The sequence below is a fragment of the Macaca thibetana genome, chromosome 4 (assembly GCF_024542745.1).
Source record: "Macaca thibetana thibetana isolate TM-01 chromosome 4, ASM2454274v1, whole genome shotgun sequence".
NCBI classification, from domain to species: Eukaryota; Metazoa; Chordata; class Mammalia; order Primates; family Cercopithecidae; genus Macaca; species Macaca thibetana.
Genome location: NC_065581.1, coordinates 45,404,704 through 45,425,599, shown reverse-complemented (window position 1 = coordinate 45,425,599; position 20,896 = coordinate 45,404,704).

Genomic DNA, 20,896 nt, shown 5'->3' with positions numbered 1-20,896 from the left:
TAGGCCCCCTAATGTCTTTACTACTTCTATTCACTATAGGCCCCTGTGTGGTAAATAAAATTTTACAATTTGTCAGAGAAAGGTTTGATACCATCCAACTAATGGTCCTCCGTAGCCATCACCAGCCTCTCCTGCACCCAGAAAGTGAGGCTATATTATAAGACTCTGGAAATCCAAGATTGGACATCCAGTTACTTATGAGAAGGGGGGAATGAAAGGACACAAAGATAGATGTGTACCCGCCCCCCACCCGCTACACCCTTGTTCTGCTCTTTAATCTTTGCACATACCAGAGATTTCGTAAGTTCTGTGAGTACCTGGTTTTCTGCACGTACCAGAGATTTTGTTTTGCACATACCAGAGATTTTGTAAGTTCTGAGGCAAGGTCACAAGACGTGTTTAAGTAAGATAAACTCTTGCTGCCATAAACCTGCTCTCCCGCCTCAAAGTTTGAACCAAAATATCAGAAATGGCAGGAACCAATCATAGTTAGCCAAATCGCCTTGTTCAAACACTAGCCAATCATATATCTGATTTGTATAATAACTCTATGCCCACTTTTCTTAGACTATATAACATTGTTCGGAGCTGAGTGGGGGAGCTCTCCTGCCCGTCTCGTTTCACGAGCGAGGGAGAGTTCCAGGTTCGAACCTGTAATAAAGATCCTTGCTGCTTAGCTTTGACTCTGGACTCTGGTGGTCTTCTTCGGGGAATAAACGGTCTGGGCATAACAGGGAAGCTGTGGACAGAGGCAAGCACACAGGGAGAATGCCACGTGAAGATGAAAACAGAGACTTTGTATGTATTTTACATAGGAGTTAATGATGGAGCTACATTACAATGAATGCCAAAGATTGCCAGCGAACTGTCAGGAGCGAGGAGAGAGGCAAGGAACAAGTTCTCCCTCACAGCCCCCGGAAGAGCCAACCCTGATGACGCCTTGACCTTGGAATTCTAGCCTCCAAAACGGACAGACAGTAAAGTCTATTGTTTCCGCCCGCAGTGTGCAGGCGGCCCTAGGCACCTAACACGGGGCTCTTACGTCGCTTTCCCACGCCCCACCAGCTCTCCGCCCAACCACGACTCCCATCGCTTCACCCTGATGATTCCGTTTCCCCCAAAGTTCACAACTGAACAAAAGTCCCCTACTAGTCTTATACGGAGGCCATTGGTATCCGGGCTCCAAATCAGTCAGATTCTTCTATTCGTTGTCATCTCATTTCATACTGTTACACTCAGCTCATCATTCTGTTTGGTCAAAATATTTTTTGCATCCTGCAATACTTTTCAAAACATGAGCTCTCCTGACCAGCTTCAAATCATCCCGGAATGTAGTAAGTGTGCTTTTCAGGCTTTCATGCAAGTGAATGCTTGGAATGTTAAGCAGTTCAGGGTCAAAGGCAGAGTCTGGGACACACTGCCAGATACTGCCCTTGGGGATGACACTACTCCCTTAATCAGCACAACTTTTTGTGCTGACTTTGTACCTTGGTGCTTTTATTTCTTTAAATATTGTCCTATCTTGACCATAGTTACATCAAGTTATATAAAGCAAAGTTTTATAAATACAAAGGTAGTAATTAAGTCTTTCTCTTGACTTTTACTGTTATTTAATGAAGAGCTTTACTTTACGTGAAAAGTAATATTGGCTGGAGTGTTCCCTATTCCTGTTTCTCTCCACTATTCCCATGTGGCCCAACCTCATCAGACGCTCCTGACGGCCTGGTTCCACCACCAGCAATGCTAAGTTCTGCCTTGCGGGAAATAATTACGCTCTTTAGGGATATCTTTGCACATTCAGAAAGTCCAGAGATGGTCAACCTGGGCTGGCATGGCACTCCCTGGTGTATGGGGACCTGGGCCCCTGCTGTCTTGCCCTCCCTCATGCCTGGCCTCTCTTCCCAGTGTCTCCTTGTGGCAGATACAGTGGCCACAGGGCTGAGAGCCTCTAGTGTCTGCCTCTAGCTGGCAGAAGAGAAGGAGGAGGGCACAGCCTCTCCCGTCTTAAGAACACACCTCTCTCGCTCATCATTCCTGTTCTGTTCCACTGGCCAGGACTCAGACACTCCACCTTCTTCATATGGGCTTTGAAGACTGTGAAAGACCGCAGAGAATGTCCATTGGGAGAGTGCTGGCGATTTTGCTAAAATATGAAACAGGTTTAGAGGCTAGGCCATGTGTAGGAAACGTGGGGCTTGTAACTTTGGATTCCTTTCCAAAGTGTGGAATTTATCTGTAAAGTAAGTGTATTCGTTGGAATTTAGTTCAGCTGTAACAGAAAACCCCGCAGTAACAGTGGTTTGCTTCTGTTTCCCATGTCTGAATGTTTTAAATGACAGTAATGCCTACCACCGACTGAAGGCCTGCTGCGTGCCAGGAACGGCCCTAGATACTTTCCATTTCACCTTCTGGAGACCCAGTAAAGGAGGGCCCCCCTTTGAAGGTGAAGAGACTAAAGCTTGGAGAAGGGAAGTAACTTGTCCAAGGTCACACAGCTCCTTCATGATAGAACCTGCAGGAACTTAAAGCTCTTTCCATTCCACTGACCACACCAGGGGATGACAAGTGCCACCCTCACTGCACCCAGGTCAACTAGACGGGAAGGGACATCACTCAGCTGACTGTCTGGTGACAGAAGCATGTTTTCCTGGACTGGCTTTCATAACATGTGTGCTAAATGGGTGAAAACTAAAACTGAAATGTGCATCCACACTCATCACCCCACACAGGCTCTTCCTGTTAATTTTTTTAAATACCGCAGAGTGATCTATTTGGGTTACACTTCTGGTTCACCAAGCACAACTATGAACCAGATATGAGACATAAACCGATGCCAAGGACGTCTGAGACGAGACCGCACGGAATGATGAGTCTCCAGGCGCTCAAGTCCTCTCTTCCTCCCCAAGTACCAAGTTTTGGTCAAAACAAACAAACTCGTGGCCCTGAATCTGGTGTGAGGCTCACCCCTGGTATCTTTCTCTATGATTTACGGCCCAGAATCATGAAGGGCCTGGGTGGTAGTAAAGCTTTCCAGGTGCGGGCACTTGGGGGCTCAGAGGCAAACAACCTCACGACCCCTTTTACTCGAGCAGTAACAGCTGCACTTCACACAGGGAAGTCAAGGTCAGAGATGCCAAGTAATTTGTCTCAAGTCACACAGCCTAAAAATAACAGAGTCAGGACTCAAACCCAGGACTTCTGACTCTGAGAACAGAGCTTGTTCTTGTTCCCGAGAAGTTCCCCCTCAATGTCTCCCCCTCTTCCCATCCCCTGCTGTGTGGAGCAGCAAAAGTAATTGGTAATTTCCAGAGGTGAAGCCCATCCATTGTGTGGGCACTGGGGATGGAGACTGCAGAGGGGGCCTGGTGTTTTGTGACCAGACATGCTGGGGGACAAGAGGGAGAGAGACAGAGACAGAGGCTGAGCGAGTGGTCCCCTTTCTGGGCAGATAAGCAGAAGGCGTGATCTAAAGAAGCTTATGACCTAGCTAAGGAGCCAAGACGTGACACCGGAAGAAACCACGACGCAATGTGAAAGCCACAGACTGCCGGTCAGCAGAGAGTAGGGCTGCCCTTCCACGGGGGTTCTGGGCAGAGGGTGGGCTGAAGCCAGCCCAGCCAGATTTGGACAAGGGAGAGAATGGAGAGGACCCAGTGAGAGGATGGAGAGGAGACTAGCCTGAAGTAGGGGATGACCCGGGAGGCACCCTCACCTTGAGGGTGGAGGCAGCACCATCCTCCATCGCGTGGGTGTTGCCATGAGTTTAATTCACTGAAGAACGTTTAGGTTGTTTCAGTCTTTTGTGATCACGATGCAATAATGATAGATTTCCCTTCCAGATCAATCCCTAAATGTAGAATTGCTCACTTAAAGCACAAAGAGTGTTTCCCAGGGTTTTTTTCTTTTCTTTTCTTTTCTTTTTTTTTTTTAGGCAGGGTCTCACTCTGTTGCCCAGGCTGGAGATTGCAGTGGTGCAATCATAGCTCACTGCAACCTTGAACTCCTGGGCTCAAGCAATCCTCCTGCCTCAGCCTCCTGAGTAGCTAGGACCACAAGTGTGTGCCACTACACCCAGCAAATGTTTTAATTATTTGTAGAGACAGGGACACCCTATGTTGCCCAGGGTGTTGTCAAACTCCTAGGCTCAAGTGATCCTCCCACCTCAACCTCCCCAGTAGCTGGAACTATAGGCGCATACTGCCACACCTGGCTACTTTTTGTAATTTTGGCAGAGATGGGGTTTCACCACGTTGCCCAAGCTGGTCTCAAACTCCTGAGCTCAAGTGATCTGCCTAACTCGGCCTCTCAAAGTGCTGGGATTACAGGTGTGAGCCACCGTGCTGGCCTTTCCCTGTTGTTCTAATTGCATTCCGTGTTGCCGGGTTTGATGGGTTTCTCCTGCCCTGCTCCCCTCTGTCTCCGCTGTGCTAAGACAGTCTCAGAGCTGCTGTCCTGCTTCTTGCCAGCTCAATGAGGTGGTAATGTGTGCCCTGATCATGTTTTTGAGAAAATGTAGAGAAATCAAGCTTTATAAACTCACTCTAAGCTTTTCAAATGTATGAGAGGGCCCGGGCCAATTGGTGAACTCCACATTGACTCAAATACAGTGAACAATCTCTTTTATGCGCTTTGGGAAAGTGCCCAGGTTTTCAGATATATCATCATTTTCAGGGCTTGTTTGTAATGGTGTCAGGAGGACATGACTCTGAGAGTGACCCCCATATCCCCAGCCACAAGATGGTGAAGCAGGTGCAAGACTGAGAAGTGGGTGGTTATAGAAGCAGGGCCAAACTGTGCTCCGTCCTAACCTTTTCTGAAATGTTGATCCTAACGTAGGCATTCCTTATCTATCTCATCCCCTTCAGGGGCCTCAGGAATTTGTATTTGTGTTCACATAATATCTACAAGATGTGTTCTCAGCTGAGTTTGAAATATGTTGGAATATACTTTCAAAGACCAATGCAAAAACTTCGAGTTAACTCAGATGCTGTTTCACTTGTATGAGGGGAACCAATCAGCAGTGCTGACCAAATGAGTCAAAGGAGAAAGAGTTTTCCCCTCACTGACACAGAAGAAACTGCAGGGACCAGGGTGCTTTGAATTTCAGACAGGAAACAGACACATTTCATAAGTGCAAACCCTTCCTTATGTAAAATGTGCTGCTATATGAGAATGAAAATACCTTTGTGTTTAAAATATCATTTTGCTAAGCTGCCAAACTAAGATTTTGCTATGTAAAACAGCCTGCATCAAGGTTAGTTTCAAGCCAATTAAAATTAAATCTCAAAAGCAGTATTAAATTTGTACATCTCATATTCTAATATAGTTTCAAAAAGAAGCTTACAAGCCAGGCACTATGGCTCATGCCTATAATCCCAGCACCGTGGGAGGCTGAGGTGGCAGGGTCGCTTGAGCCCAGGAGTTCAAGACCAGCCTGAGCAACATAATGAGACCATGTCTCTAAAAAAATTTAAGAAAAGCTGGGCATGGTGGCATGCACCTGTAGTCTCAGCTACTTGGAGGCTGAGGTGGGAGGATCGCTTGAGCCTGGGAGTTCAAGGCCACAGTGAGCCGTGATGGCACCGCTACATTCCAGCCTGGGCAACAGAGCAAGGCCCTGTCTCAAAACAAATAAACAAACAAAAAACTTACCTCCACCACATACACCAGTGATTTTTCCCCTAGAGAGAATAATATGCACATCTCCAGAAGTGTAGGGAGACAGGAGATAGAAGTGTATTTTCTGCTGTTGTTTAATTTTGTTATTGCTGTTTTATTTAACTAAATGAGGATTCATAAACGTTTTGGTTTTCTTTTTTTAATAGTTATTGTGGAGACAGTGTCTCACTGTGTTGTCCAGGCTCATCTCGAACTCCTGGGCTCAAGCAATCCCCTCACCTCAGCCTCCCAAAGTGTTGGAAGCCACTGCCGCCAGCCTCATAAAGGTTTTCATCCTGTAAGTCACGTGTGCAATTCACAGCTGCATTTTCTCACTAGTCCACCAGCACCCTGCTAGGTGGTGACAGACAGCGTCTTTGAATAAAGAGATCAAGATTTTACCAATTGTCCAGGGTGGCACGAGACAGGCAAGGAAGCCGGGTGTTCTGGTTTGGGGTTCACTATGTGGCCTACAGCTCCTTGTACATTCCACAGCAGCAATGGCCACACCGTTGCCATTTAATTGACTGTGTTCAAAGCATGGCAGAGTAAAAAGGCACACTTACTCACCCATGCTCACGGAAGACTGAACATTGAGGCCCCTCGTGGCATGTACAGTGCAGTTTTGAACCAGAAATGAGTTACTACAACTTAGTAATCAGTATGTCTTACAGCTGGGATGTCCAATCTTTTGGCTTCCCTGGGCCACATTGGAAGAAGAATTGTCTTGAGCCACACATATAATACACTAACACTAACACTAACAATAGCTGATGAACTTTTTGAAAATGGCCAAAAAATCTCACAATGTTTCAAGAAAGTTTGCGCATTTGTGCTGTGCCTCATTCAAAGCCATCTTGGGCCACATGTGGCCTGCGGGCTGCGGGTTAGACAAGCTTGTCTTACAGCCCTATGTGACTTTCTAGAACAGCACTGTCCAGCAGAACTTTCTGTGATGACAATAAGCTGGCTAGGGTGACTGAGGGACTGAATATCCACTTTTATTTAAATTTAGCTAATTTAAATTCCAATTTTAATAGCTACACATAGCTAGTGCTTACCATATTGGACAGCAAAGTTCTGGAAGAACCAGAACCTTTCTGAACTTTGATTTTTCCTTGGGTTTTCTGACCCTCTGTCAAAGCACAAACATGGCAATTGTAGGTACAGCGAGAGCCCTTGTTCTCCCTTCCCTCACCCAACTCCCCTGCCCTTTCTACATTCCCCCTTCCACCCAACGCCTTTAGAGCTTTCTAGGACCAAATATTATTTCTAATAACAGAGCTTTCTCATTCCAGTTATAATCACAAATCCCTCCGGGGGGAAAGTCTTATAGTGCAACAAATGGCCTATCCAAAGATTTCAGAAAATTACTTTTTAAAAAACCTTTGGAGTGGACTATGCGGGGAAATTAAATAAGTATCAGGTTGGTTTGAGTAAGTTATCACATATGCCCCATGAGTTTCAGGCCATGTTTTGAGAAGGCTTTTTTCACTGGTTGCAAATAACGGACAAATTGTTAATATCATGAGTGATCGAAGGAAGGGCCAGTTGCTGCCTTCAGAACAGGAAGAGCTCTGCAGGGAGGAGAATATTAATCAAGCCATCTGGAGAGCAGAGGACAGCCAGGAGAAAAACAAGCTTCTCCTTCATGTATAGGCAGCTCCTGGGTGAGGCTCCAGCAGTGTTTCCCAAACTTCCACGTCCTTGCACGCCACCTGTATTAAAAGGCAAATTCCCATTCAGCAGAGCTGGGTGATGCTGATGCCGTGGCCCATGGTGACCCTGCAGGCCTCGATGCCCTGAAGCTCACAGAGAGCGTCCGCATCTTCCAGCCCTGGCTCTCGGGTCTACCCTGCCTGCTGAAGGCTAGCTTCTCTTGAAACGAGCTTCTTGGAGCCTATCTCCTTCTAGGAATTCAGCTCTGCTTTATAAACTCACCTGCTGCAACCAGCAATCCGCAGACCTCCAGGAAGTTGCCAGAACTCATCCAAATTTATAGGATAGGACTGGGCATGGTGGCTCATACCTGTAATCCCAGTGCTTTGGGAGGCCAAGGCCAGAGGATTGCTTGAGGCCAGGAGTTCAAGACCAACATAGGCAATATAGCAAGACCCCATCTCTACAAAAAAATTAAAAATTAGCCAGGTGTGGTGGCGCGCACCTGTAGTCCCAGCTACTTCCAGGCTGAGGAAGGAGAATTGCCTGAGCCCAGGGAGATCGAGGCTGTAGCAAGCTATGATCATGCCACCCTAGCCTCAGCAACAGAGGGAGATCCAGTCTCTAAAACAAACAAACAAACAAACTTGTAGTTCAGAAGCCCTGAGAGATTAGCTTTGGGAGATTTATATATACAATCTTCTTCCTGGATGCCTATGTAGGTGAGAAACCTGGGGTCATCCCTGACGCTGCCTGATCCTAACTCCCCACAAGTTGTTGCCCTCGCCTTAGCACCTCTTAGACCTGTCAGCGTGTTGTTCACCACCACTGCTGCCCCCATGGCTCAGGTTTGCATTGCTCTCTGCTCCCCTGTAAGCTGGCCTCCAGCAGTCCTTTGCTCATGCTGACTCCTCCTCCTTACGCCTCTGCTGGAAACTCTCCTTGTCCTCTAAGTACAGTTTTCCACCATTTCTTTTTTTCAGTCTTTCATTTTGGCACTAGCTAGAATGGTTTGGTTCCAAGTAACAGAAACCAATACAAGAGGTCAGGTGCGGTGGCTTATGCCTGTAATCCCAGCACTTTGAGAGGCCAAGGCCCCTGGATCACCTGAGGTCAGGAGTTCGAGACCAGACTGACCAATATGGTGAAAGCCCCATCTCTACTAAAAATACAAAATTAGCCAGGCGTGGTGGCACATGCCTGTAATCCCAGCTACTTGGGAGGCTGAGGCAGGAGAATGGCTCGAACCCCAGGAGGTGGAGGATGCCGTGAGCCTAGATCACACTGCTGCACTCCAACATGGGCAACAAGGGCAAAACTCCATCTCAAAAAAAAAAAAAAAAAAAAAAGAAGAAACCAACACAAGTTAGCTGATGTGTAGGGGCTCTCGCAGGAACCAAGGGAGGTCTGCAGCTAGTTTTCAAGAAGATCCTGAAAGCAAGACTGAAGCCACTAGAATTCTCCCTAGATCTCATCTCTGCCCCTTTCTGGAGACAGCTTTCTTGGTTCCTCCGTCCCCATGAGGAAACGTGGCAGCTCTTCTGCTCCTGACTTTACACATTCATGCCGCCATTAAGGGAAACTGAACTCTCTCTTTCAGCTCCAGATTCCCAGTAGAGAGGATTTTATTTGCCCAGATTAGGTCAAGAGTGTCAAATCAACTATGAGGAAATGGAAGAATAAAGAATTGTTGGGCCCTGTTTCATTGTGTGAAATTTTCATACAATGAAAATTTAGAGAAATAACTGATTGGAAACGAGGACATCAGGAAGGCTCCACGGAAGAAGTAGAACTTACAGTATCTTTTAGGCACACACAAGGAAGCAGGGGGCTCGGTATCCCCATCACTCAATATATAATCTCACTTGGCTTCACTGCCTCCTGCATGTTCATCCCCACTGCCCCATATGGGTATTACTGGTCTACCCACCCAAATTATTGGTTGCAAGCCACAGAAACCACTTCTGACCAGTCTCAGCACAAAGGGAGTTGATAGCTCACACTCTGTCAGGCAGGCCCAGAGAACCAGGTATGGCGTCTGTGTTGCCCGGAACAATGTCCAAAAGACACCCTGCAGAATCAGTCTTGTGCCCACTGGGTAGATACCCCGAGGTCTGCGCCACCACCACCTCTGCTGGACATTCCTCCAGTGGTGACGGCTGGCTCTGAAACTGCACGCATGGGTCCTTCTGAGCTGGAAAGTGTGGATTCCACACAGCCTGGGCTCCTGTGCATCCCTGGCTCCTGAGCCAAATCCAGCAGCACCTGACTGGGGAGCTTTCACTGCCAGGAAGACAGGGAGAGCAAGTTTGCAGCTTCTATGGTAGGAAGCAAGGAGGAGATTCCACAAACATACCAAGACACTGCACATAGTATGAGGCCAAAACGAATGATGAGCGTCAAGTCCAGCCCTGAAATCCTGAACTTCTCCCTGCCCTATCCACCCCGGGGAACCCACGGTGGCTGTTCACATCACCATCCCTTTACTCATGCCTCAACCTATATGAGCTTCTCTCCTCTCTTGCTGGTAAAAACCCATCTGCCCTTCAGGACAACAAACACAACCCCACATGTGCCACCTGCCCTGTCCAGGCTGCAGCTCCCGCCTGTATTCCGTGGCCCTTGACTCTTAGCCCTATTTTACAACCTGCTACGTAATATTGTCACTGTGTTGTCACACCTGACCTCCCCTCCCTGCCTGCAGAGCGACCTAGTTCCTCTGAGCCAGGAATCACGTCTCGTTTGTCTTCTGAATGCAGCATCTGCATTCATGTGTGCCCTCTGCAAGTTGCTGAATCGTATTGGGAAGGCACGGAGAACACTCCTTCTCCATTCCTCTGCTTTCTAAGAGAGGGGTTTTCCCTAAACTCTCCTGGCCTCTTGCCCAGAGACGTAGGAGTAACCAGACTGGTGGGTGACAGCCAAAAGCCTAGAGTCCCAGGCCTCTCTCTTCTTTTCTTCTCGTCCTTGACCAGAATAAGGCATCAGCCTGGGTGGAGTCCACTCTGCAAACTCATCCTGGCCCATAAGGGGGAGCTCTGAGGCCCAAGGGTGGTGGGCGCTCTAGGAAGCCACTGCTAGCATGAATCTAAGCCCTATCTGCTTTTATCAGTAACCATGTTGATTTTTCATCTGTTTCTTTCTTCTTGTTTCCTCCTCTCTCTTACTTAATTTAGTCTCTGGTAGGAAGGAAATGGGTCAAATTTGCCCTTTCAAGCTTGATCTCCATCTATAAGAGGAAGACAATCGAGTACTTATACTTCTGTTTTGTGAGGATCATATCAGACAAGGAATAGGCGGGTTTAACCTCATCCCTAGTATGTCAGATGATTACTCAACACAAGCCATGAGAATTAGAGGTACCTACAATGTTTGTTCTATGTACAGATCAGTCTCCAAAAACAACCTCCCTCTTGACCTCCAGATCCGTATTTTCCAACACCTGCTTGACATTTCTACTAATAGTAAACATTTCATCTTTTCTCCAAAATCAGTTTATCATGCCACCTTCTGTCAGAGGTATCATCATTGTCCATCAGAGACATATCCAGGCACCAACACCTTCCACTCTGCCTCCCCAAAGCTCTTGAATACACCCCTGCTTCCTTCTCCATTACCCCACCCTCATTACCTGCTCCTAGACTCCTGCAATAACTTCCCACGGTCTTCCTGCCTCAGCCTCTTTTCTCCAACCCCATTACGGGCCCCGCCTCCAGGTTAGTCTTCCAAGCACCGCTGAAGGCATTCGAAACAATCCCAGTAAACAGCTCCAAAGATGTGGCTCTTTAAAGTCACATCCCAGTGACTCATTGCCTCCTCCACACCCATGGAGCCCCCACTAGGGCTGGAAGCTGAGGCTTCAGTAGTAAATACGGCGAGCCCCACCCTACGTGGTCAATCTGTTTTCGGGAGGCCTAAATCCCAGGTCGAATGAACCTGTTTTTCAGAGAGCATTGGTTTGGTTTAGGTTTTTCCCTGCACTTACTTGCTATGGTTTTGTCATCAAGCAAAAACATTGCTTTTGTTTCATTATCTGCTAGGGATTTTAGGACCTGATATTGTTTTGGAATTCATCTAGTTCCAAATAATGTTTTGTTTTGTTTTTTTTTTTTTAAAGCAAGTTTGCTTAAAAATAGTGGTGACAGTCGAGAATGAACATGTTCTGCTTCTCAGATTTGAAGGTCAAAAAAATTTTGGCCGGGCGCGGTGGCTCACGCCTGTAATCCCAGAACTTTGGAAGGCCGAGGCGGGCGGATCACAAGGTCAGGAGATCGAGACCATGGTGAAACCCCGTCTCTACTAAAAATAGAAAAAATTAGCCGGGTGCAGTGGCGGGCGCCTGTAGTCCCAGCTACTTGGGAGGCTGAGGCCAGAGAATGGCGTGAACCCGGGAGGCGGAGCTTGCAGTGAGCCGAGATTGCGCCACTGCACTCCAGCCTGGGCGACAGAGCGAGACTCCGTCTCAAAAAAAAAAAAAAAAAAAAAAAAAAAAAAAAAAAAAAAAAATTTTACCCCAGTTCTTGGTCCCTCGGTTAAAAGCCATTCCTCTGTTTAACCACCAGATGGCACTGGAGCCGCGGTGGGCGGGGCCAGCTGGCTCCGGAGTTTAGGACCACACCCCAAGGGGTCCTGGACAGAGAGCAGATGGAATTTGGAAGAGATGTCCCACCAATTCCTTAACCAACCATACAAGCATGTCACTTTATTTTTATTTTATTTTAATTTTATTTTATTTTTTTATTTTATTATTTTATTTTATTTTTGAGACAGGGTCTCACACTGCCACCCAGGCTGGAGTGCAATGGCACTGCACATCTCAGCTCACTGCAACCTCCGCCTCAAGGGTTCAAGCAATTCTCCTGCCTCAGCCTCCCGAGTAGCTGGGACTTCAGGTGCGTGCCACCACACTCATCTAATTTTTGTATTTTGAGTAGAGACAGGGTTTCCCCATGTTGGCCAGGCTGGTCTGGAACTCTTGGCCTCAAGCGACCCGCCCACTTCAGCCTCCCACCACGCCCAGCCAGCATATCCCTTTATTACCGATTTTTATTAAAGAACAAAATATTAATAATTGATTACCATAAAAGCAATAGTGGGAAAAAAACCCAATAGGTGATTTAGAAAACCCCAGTCTGTAGCTCACAGAGTCTGCATGTCATGATTCTTAGTTTCACCTTCTTGTTACAGCTCACCCCCAGAAAATGACACCTTCTACAGAAGAAGCTGGAAAAAAATAATCCCTCTAGTTTGGTGCCTGTCCCATCTGCACACTTACCACTGCTAAGATCCTGCCTTCCCTGGGAGCTCAGTTCTCCAGGGCTCAATTCCCCAAGGTGTAATCCCTGAAACATTTAGTAGCTGTTCATCCACATGGGCTCCTCCTAACTCAGCAAGCAAAGAGGCGGCTTGCTCCCGCCAAGCCTCTCAGTTCCCTGCCACTTGAACACTAAAATAAAACGTGACCTGGAGCCTGTAACCCCATCACTTTGGGAGGCCCAGGCCGGTGGATCACTTGAGGTCAGAAGCTCAAGACTAGCCTGGACAACATGAGGAAACCCCGTCTCTACAAAAAATAATGTGGGCAGCTGCCATCCTCCTTTTTCTTCCACCAGATTTTCAGAACCAATTAAGAGAACTTTGAGGGAAGACAATGGAAATTTCTATGGACGTTTGAAACCTGTAGTCTAGGCAGGGCACGGTGGCTCAAACCTATAATCCCAGCACTTTGGGAGACTGAGGCAAGAGAATCCCGTGAGGCCAGGAGTTCGAGACCAACCAGGGCAACAGAGAGAGATCCTGTCACTACAAAAAAAACTAACTTCTAGATTTCTCAAGCAAGCGAAGCCTATATCCGGGGAGGTTTTCTTGATCTCTCCTGTCTCAGATGAAGAGTTTTAAAACCCAAACTATAGTTGACAGACCTGACCATTTTTGTGGGGAAGCAGGGAGCTCACCTTGGAGTAATCAAATAACCATCTCCCACATATCCTTTGTTTTATAAATTCTGTGTTTATTTAACGTAACGTTATGAAATATATGAAATACATATAGATAGTAAAAATCGTTACTATAGTGAAGCAAGTTTGACATAACCATCATCTCACAATTATTACCCTTCTTGTGTGGCAAGAGCAGCTAAAATCTACTCATTTAGCAAAAATTCTGAGTACAATTCAGTATTAACTATAGTGCTTATACTGTACATTAGATGGCTAACTTGTCCATCCTACAGAGCTGCTACTTTGCATCCTTTGAATTAGATATTTCCTACTCTCCGAATCCCTGGTAACCACCATTTTCATCTCTATGTATTAGACTTTTTGTTTTTAGATTTCATGTGAGATGGTGCCATATTTTTCTTTCCATGTCTGCCTTATTTCACTTAGCATAATGTCCTCCAAGTTCATCCATGTTACAGCAAATGGCAGGATCTCCTTTTTTAAGGCAGCATATTACATCGTGCGTGTGTGCATGTGTGTGTTTACACATTAATCTGTCGATGGACAGTTGTGCTTCTGTGTTTCCTATTGTGGATAATGCTGCAATGAACACGAGAGACCAGATTATCTTTATGAAGTAGTGATTGCATTTCCTGTGAGTGTATACCCAGAAGAGGGATTGCTGAGTCATATGGTAGGTTTACCTTTTACTTTTTTAGGAACCTCTGTACTGTTTTCCATATGGCTGCACTAATCAACACTCCCACCAACAGTACACAAGGATTCACTTTCTCCACACCTTCTAGTTCCATCTCACCCCCAGGCTGGTCTCAAACTCCTGGCCTCAAGTGATTCTCCCACTACAGCCTCCCAAAACACTTGGATTACAGGCGTGGGCCACCACACCCGGCCAGAAAATGTTATTTTAGAAATCGTTAAGGAAGACAAAATATATCTAGAATTCCTTAAGTGGAAGTGGATCATCATGAAGGCCTTCATCTGCATCATCTTCACACTGAGTGGGCTGAGGAGGAGGTGGAAGGGAAGGGACCGGTCTTGCTGTATTAGGGATGGCAGAGGAAAAAGAAAATCCTTGTATAATTAAACTCTGCAGTTCAAACCCATGTTGTTCAAGGGCCAACCATACTCTCATTTCAACATGTAAGCAATATAAAAAAAATTGAGCTATATTTACTTTCATATTGTCTTCAAAATCCGGTATTTTACACTTAATAGCATACCTCAAATTTTACAACAGCCATGTTTCAGGCACTCAACAACCACGTGTGGCTAGTGGCTCCCATACAGGACAGCACAGTGCTACATGGTACATTAACAAGTCTCTTATAACTGGCAATTTTAATACGCATATATTACTAAGTTACTGTCTTCTTTTTTCAAAGAAAAAAATCTTGAGACAGAACAAAGCTTTTGAAATATTTAAGCCTATCTCTAAAATGTTCGTCTATTAATCATTGAGATTACTAACCTCTCTTCAATGTTTTGGTGAACAGTAGACAACATGTACCACAACCTCCCCATGAAGTTACAGCAGAGCTGAAAAATTTGTATCACCTAGTGATGTCATAGCTGTCATAAAGTATAACACAATTACTTTACTTTTTAAATTTAGTGTAGCCTAAGTGTGCAGTGTTTGTAAGTCTACAGTAGTGTAATGTCCGAGCCTTCACATTCACTCACCACTCATTCACTGACTCACCCAGGGCAACTTCCAGTCCTGCAAGCTCCACTCACGTAAGTGTCCTATACAGGTGTACCACGTAATCTTTAACACCATATTTTTACTGTACATTTTCTATGTTAGGTGTATATATAGTTAGGTATACAAATAGTTATGACTGTTACACCTGTCTACAGTATTCAGTACAGTAATGTGCTGTGCAGATTTGTAGCCTAGGTGTGTGGCAGGCTGTATCATCTAGGTTTGTGTAAGTACACTCTAAGATGCTCCCACGACAGTAACCTACTAACACACTTCTCAAAAGGTATCATCCCCATCAAATGATGAGTAACTGTACTTTCTGATCTGGTAACAGAGCTGGCTAATGAGCCGGTAATATACACAGCCCGGATACACTGGACAAAGGGATGATTCGCCTCCTGGGCAGGATGGAGTGAGACCATGAGAGATTTCATCACACCACTCAGAGCTGTGTGTAATTTAAAAAGCACAAATTACTTATTTCTTTCTGGAATTTTTGATTTAATATTTTTGGGCCATGCTGACTGCAGATTATAAATCTCAAGAAAGTAAAACCTCAAGGGGGGACTACTGTAATATTGCCTGAACTTCCCTCCTTGGCCTTATCTCTGGCAGCAAATATGCAGAGGAGACCCAAAGAAATACTGTAGGACTGCAGGAAGGATGAGGAACCAAGGAGTCACTTTCAACAAATAATCCAAGCCCAAGAGGCCAGGCAGAGGTGAAAAACTTGGAACCAAACGCAAAGATTGGCCACCAGCGACCACCAGATGAAATAAACAGCCTTAAATAATGAAATAGGATGCATACCCTAGAGATCCCCCCAAAACATACATAAGCTGTCCCCTGACCACAGTGTAAAGGAGCTGCTAAAGGAATTAAAATTGGCTCAAACCACTGCTTCATTCTTTACTCAGGAGTCCAGAAAACTAAAGGCTTGAGTGTGATTTTGAAAAGCAACGGTTAGTGTGCCAGCTCGAAATTCACCCTGCTTTATGAAACAGGAGTTGTAACCTAGAAACGTTTCCGTTTTGCCAGTGGATCCAATAGCACAGCCACTGAGGGACACAACAAGTGGAAGAGGCTTCACTTCTGCTTCTGGCGCTTTTCCTTCTTGCTTCTACTGTGTCACTGTCGGCACTTCTTTCTGCCAGGGAGGCGTGGGAGACCCAGTAGTGAGGGCGCTCTGGAGTTCTGCTAATGACCCAGGAGGCAGGTTTCCTCCAACTACCACCAGCACCCTCAGCAAGTGACTTCCTAGTGAGGTTCCCTGGCACCCTGGCACCTCAGCAAACTTCTCCACCCACACTCTCTTCAGTGAGATGTGAATCCCAGCCTTTGAGGAGGCGGGAAAAGGGCTCTTCCAAGTCCTTCTTCGGTTACTCTCTGTCTACAGGTAGCAGCTGCTCCCTACATCTGCCATTCCTGTATTATTAAGAGATGTCTTTGTCCCTCTTAGTAGTTAACTCCCTACTACTGGTCAGTAATCTTCATATTGAGTCTTCCTTGTTCAAATCACCGGTTTGCTTTCTTTCTCCTGAACAGATCCTAAACCCTGAATGACACCATAATTATTTGTAAGATTTTAAAAGACGATGTATATTTTTTTTTTTTTTTTTTTTTTTTGAGACAGAGTCTCGCTCTGTCGCCCAGGCTGGAGTGCAGTGGCCGGATCTTGGCTCACTGCAAGCTCTGCCTCCCGGGTTTACGCCATTCTCCTGCCTCAGCCTCCCAAGTAGCTGGGACTACAGGCGCCCGCCACCTCGCCCGGCTAGTTTTTTGTATTTTTTAGTAGAGACGGGGTTTCACCGTGTTAGCCAGGATGGTCTCGATCTCCTGACCTCGTGATCCGCCCGTCTCGGCCTCCCAAAGTGCTGGGATTACAGGCTTGAGCCACCGCGCCCAGCCGACGATGTATATTTTCTAAATCACTAAGAAAATTAAAACCAAGAAATTACAGTCCATTTACGGACATCAGTGAGAAAGTATAAGACATGATTACAGAAGACTAAAGTCATTAATTAGCATAAATGAAACAGACACCCTATTAAAACCCAGACTCTCCAAATGGTTTGAAATACAAAATTCAACAAGATATGCTGTTTAAGAGACAACTAAAAATTATATATGAAAGTTGAAAATAAAAGGACAATTTATCATGCAAATATAAGCAAAGAAAGGAGATATTCTAAAAACAAAGCAAGTAAAATTCCAGGCAAAAAGCATAAACAAAACAAAAAGGATAGCTTTAGGCCATGAAGTCTTCCTTATGAATTGTATGTAACAGACACAAGTATTTATATACTAAATAACACTATTAAAATACACAAAGCAAAAGCTCTAGAGAAACAAATGAAATTGAGAGAAATAACTATAATCGGAGACTTTAAGAAAACACTATTATCTAGGGTATCTATAACAACAATAAGAACATTAAATTTGAATAATTAAATTGGTTGAATAAACACACATTCACCTCTGTCCTATACAAACTAAATAAATCTTCATTTATAACATCCATATAACACTTTTTAAAGATGCTAGGCCCCCAAGCCTCAATAAACAGAAACTACATAAACTTTATTTTTTTCCACAAGGTAAAAATCCTACAACTAGGAAAAAAAATTTTTTTAAGCCAACCATACAGATATTTTGAAAGACTTAATTATTGAACCAGAAATTTAAAACACAATGATAAACTACTTAGAAAACAAGACTACTACATGTCAAAATGGCTGGGATGTGAATATATTTGAACTTAAGAGATAGTTCAGAAGCCTTCAACACATTCGTTTGTATACAAGCAAAAAATAAGCATCAGTCTCAAAAAGTTAGTCAAAAAAATCTACAGAAAATAAAATAAGCCTAAATTGAGAAATTAACATATTTTAAAACAAAATCCCAATCGATAAGCAAATCAAAACAAACACTAGTTTTCTGAACAGAAAAGGTATATGTATCCTTAACAAGTCTAGTCAAGTAAAAAGCGGTAGAATTAAGAGAAGGTAAATTTCCTAGAACTTAGAAATGGCAAAGTTAATAGAAAAGAGATTGCTATTAGAATTTTCTGCTAACAACAGATGTTTAAATGTAAACAAAATAAAAGTATTTCTTAAAAAGTATACATTACTTAAATTAACTAAATAATAAACATAAAAGGAAAAATATATTTTAAAACAATTTTTTTAATTTAAAGTTGCTTAAATTTAAAAATAGATAACATAATAGTCACAAAAGAAACTGACAGTTACAAAGAAATTATTTCCAGAAAGCACTGTGAACTCAAAAGTTCTATAAGTACAGACTTTCAACCTTTCATGAACAAATCATTCCCATGTTATAATAGCTTAATGCACAGAAAAAGATATACAGTTATCCTATTTACTTTAGAGAGCTAGCAAAATCCCAATGTCAACATACAATAACCAGGCTGGGCATGGAGGCTCACACCTGTAATCCCAGCACTTTGGGAGGCCAAGGTAGGTGGATCACCTGAAGTCAGGAATTCAAGACCAGCCTGGCCAACATAGCGAAACCCCATCCCTACTAAAAATACAAAAATTAGCCAGTTGTGGTGGCGCATGCCTGTAGTCCCAGCTACTCAGAAGGCTGAGGCAGAGAATCACTTGAACCCAGGAGGCGGAGGTTGCAATGGGCCGAGATTGCACCACTGCACTCCAGCCTGGGTGATAGAGCAAGACTCCACTTAAAAAAAAAGTACAATAGCCCAAAAGACCAATCTCACTAATGTAAAAATGTAAATTTCCTAAATAAAAGATTAGTAAATCAAATTCAAATGCATTTCTAGGGAAGATACATGGTTAGCCAACATTAAGTCTGCAATCACTGTAGTGTAGTTTTTCTTTGATTTCGTTTATTAGACAGCATTATGTCTTTAATATTTCAAAAAGGACTCTCCCTTGTGGTGGTTTCTTTCAGCTTTTTATCACATTTTATTTCTATCCCAAAGTTACCGAGACTTTAACATGCTTAACAAAATTTTAACAATAGCTTAATGAATGCCTTAATGACCAATACCTTAGTGAACAATACCAAGGTATTGAAGGTTATTTTTATTGTGATTATTTTTTAATAGAGACAGGGTCTCACTATGTTACCCAGGCTAATCTTGAACTCCTGAGCTCAAATGATCCTCCCACCTTGGCCTCCCAAAGTGCTAGGATTACAGGCATGACCCACCACCCCTGGCCTCAGTGTGAATGTTAAAATAGTAACCAAAATTGCTGTGTGGTGCTGGTAAAGAATCCTGGGCTTTACAGGATACTAACAAAGGATAACAGTGTGTCTGTTCACCATTTCAAGTGGCACTGCTACCTGGCAAACGCATATGCAGTTTACGATGCGCCAGTTTTGATATTTTGTAATTCTTGCCAATTTTTTTAGGCTATAAGTTTGTGCATTACTTCAAATTTTAAGAACAAAGTGAGCCTTTATTAATATTAGATCGACTTTTAAATCCATATGTCTACAAAAAATGCAAATAAACTATAAATCCTTTAAAACTTTTTAAAAATTAATCTACCTGATTCCAGGAGTGCAAAGATGATTTAATGTGGGAAAATCTATTAATACAGCTCATCAGAACATCAAATGAGAAAAATTATATGAATGCTTTAATAGATGCCCGAATGGTATATTTTTTAAAGTTCCAGAGCCATTTCTAATTCAAACTCTTTAAAAATTAAAGAAGAGACACTATCTTTCAGATAAAGACTATCTAACTCCCAACAGCAAACTTAAAAGTAAAAACTATGGACATTCCCATTAAAATGAGGGAAAAAAAAGTCTAACATCATTATTGTTATTTAACATTGTCCTAAACATTTCTGCTAACAAAACATGCAATAAAAGTGAAATAGAACTATCAGAAGAACCACTATCATTATTCACTGATGATACTGAAGTTTTTCCTAGAAAACCCAGAACTTACTGAAAAAAGTATTTGAATTAAGTGACTACATACCAGGAAAATATGAATTTATGGTCTGATAAGACTATTAAGAATACACCTATCATGTCTCTCCACATATCTCCACTACTATTACCTGGACCCTAGTTAGAATCACTATTATTTTTTTGTCTGGATTACTGCATCAGGCTCCTAAATGGACTGGTTTCCCTATTCCCAGCCTGGTGAGATCTTACACAGTTAAGGAGATAAAGTGATGTTTCTAAAACCAAATCTGATTATGTCATTCCTTTGCTTAGATCTTCTCATAGATTCTTATCATATTTAAAGTAAGATCCAAATTCCTTATTATAGCCTTATTTATGTGGCTCTATACAACCAGGCCTTACATACAGAAATGCCATTCTTGACACTCCAGCCACATAGTCCTTTTTGTTCCTCAAACATACAAAAGAGGCTTTATGTTTGCTATTCACTCCACCCGGGATGCTCTTTCCTTGAATCTCACAAAGATGGCCCATTCTAAAATGTCAATCACATGTTATCTTAAATGTTACTTCTTTAAGAGGTCTCCTTGGCCATGCAGCTTATAGTGGTATGGTGTGGTACAGTGCAGTGGTATAGTGGTGAGCACAGCTGCCTTCCAAGAGGTCTCTTTGATCGTCCAGTCTAAAATAGCCAGTCATTCACTATCTCATAATCACCCTACTTTAATTTCCTCCACAGAATCTAAACTCATGGTCTGATACTTTCCCTGTACATATTTAGTATCTCCTCCCCACTAATGTCACCTCCATGACAGCAAGAACTCTGTCTTAATAACTGCTTATCTCCAACACTTAAGTAAGTGTCTGACACATAAGAATCACCAAATAAACATTTGGATTTTAATTGTCTGTTATTCTCAAAAGACTATAAGCTCTACTAAACAAGAACTAGGCCTATTTTGTTCGTTGTTCTCTCTCTAAAACTCTGGCACAGGGTATA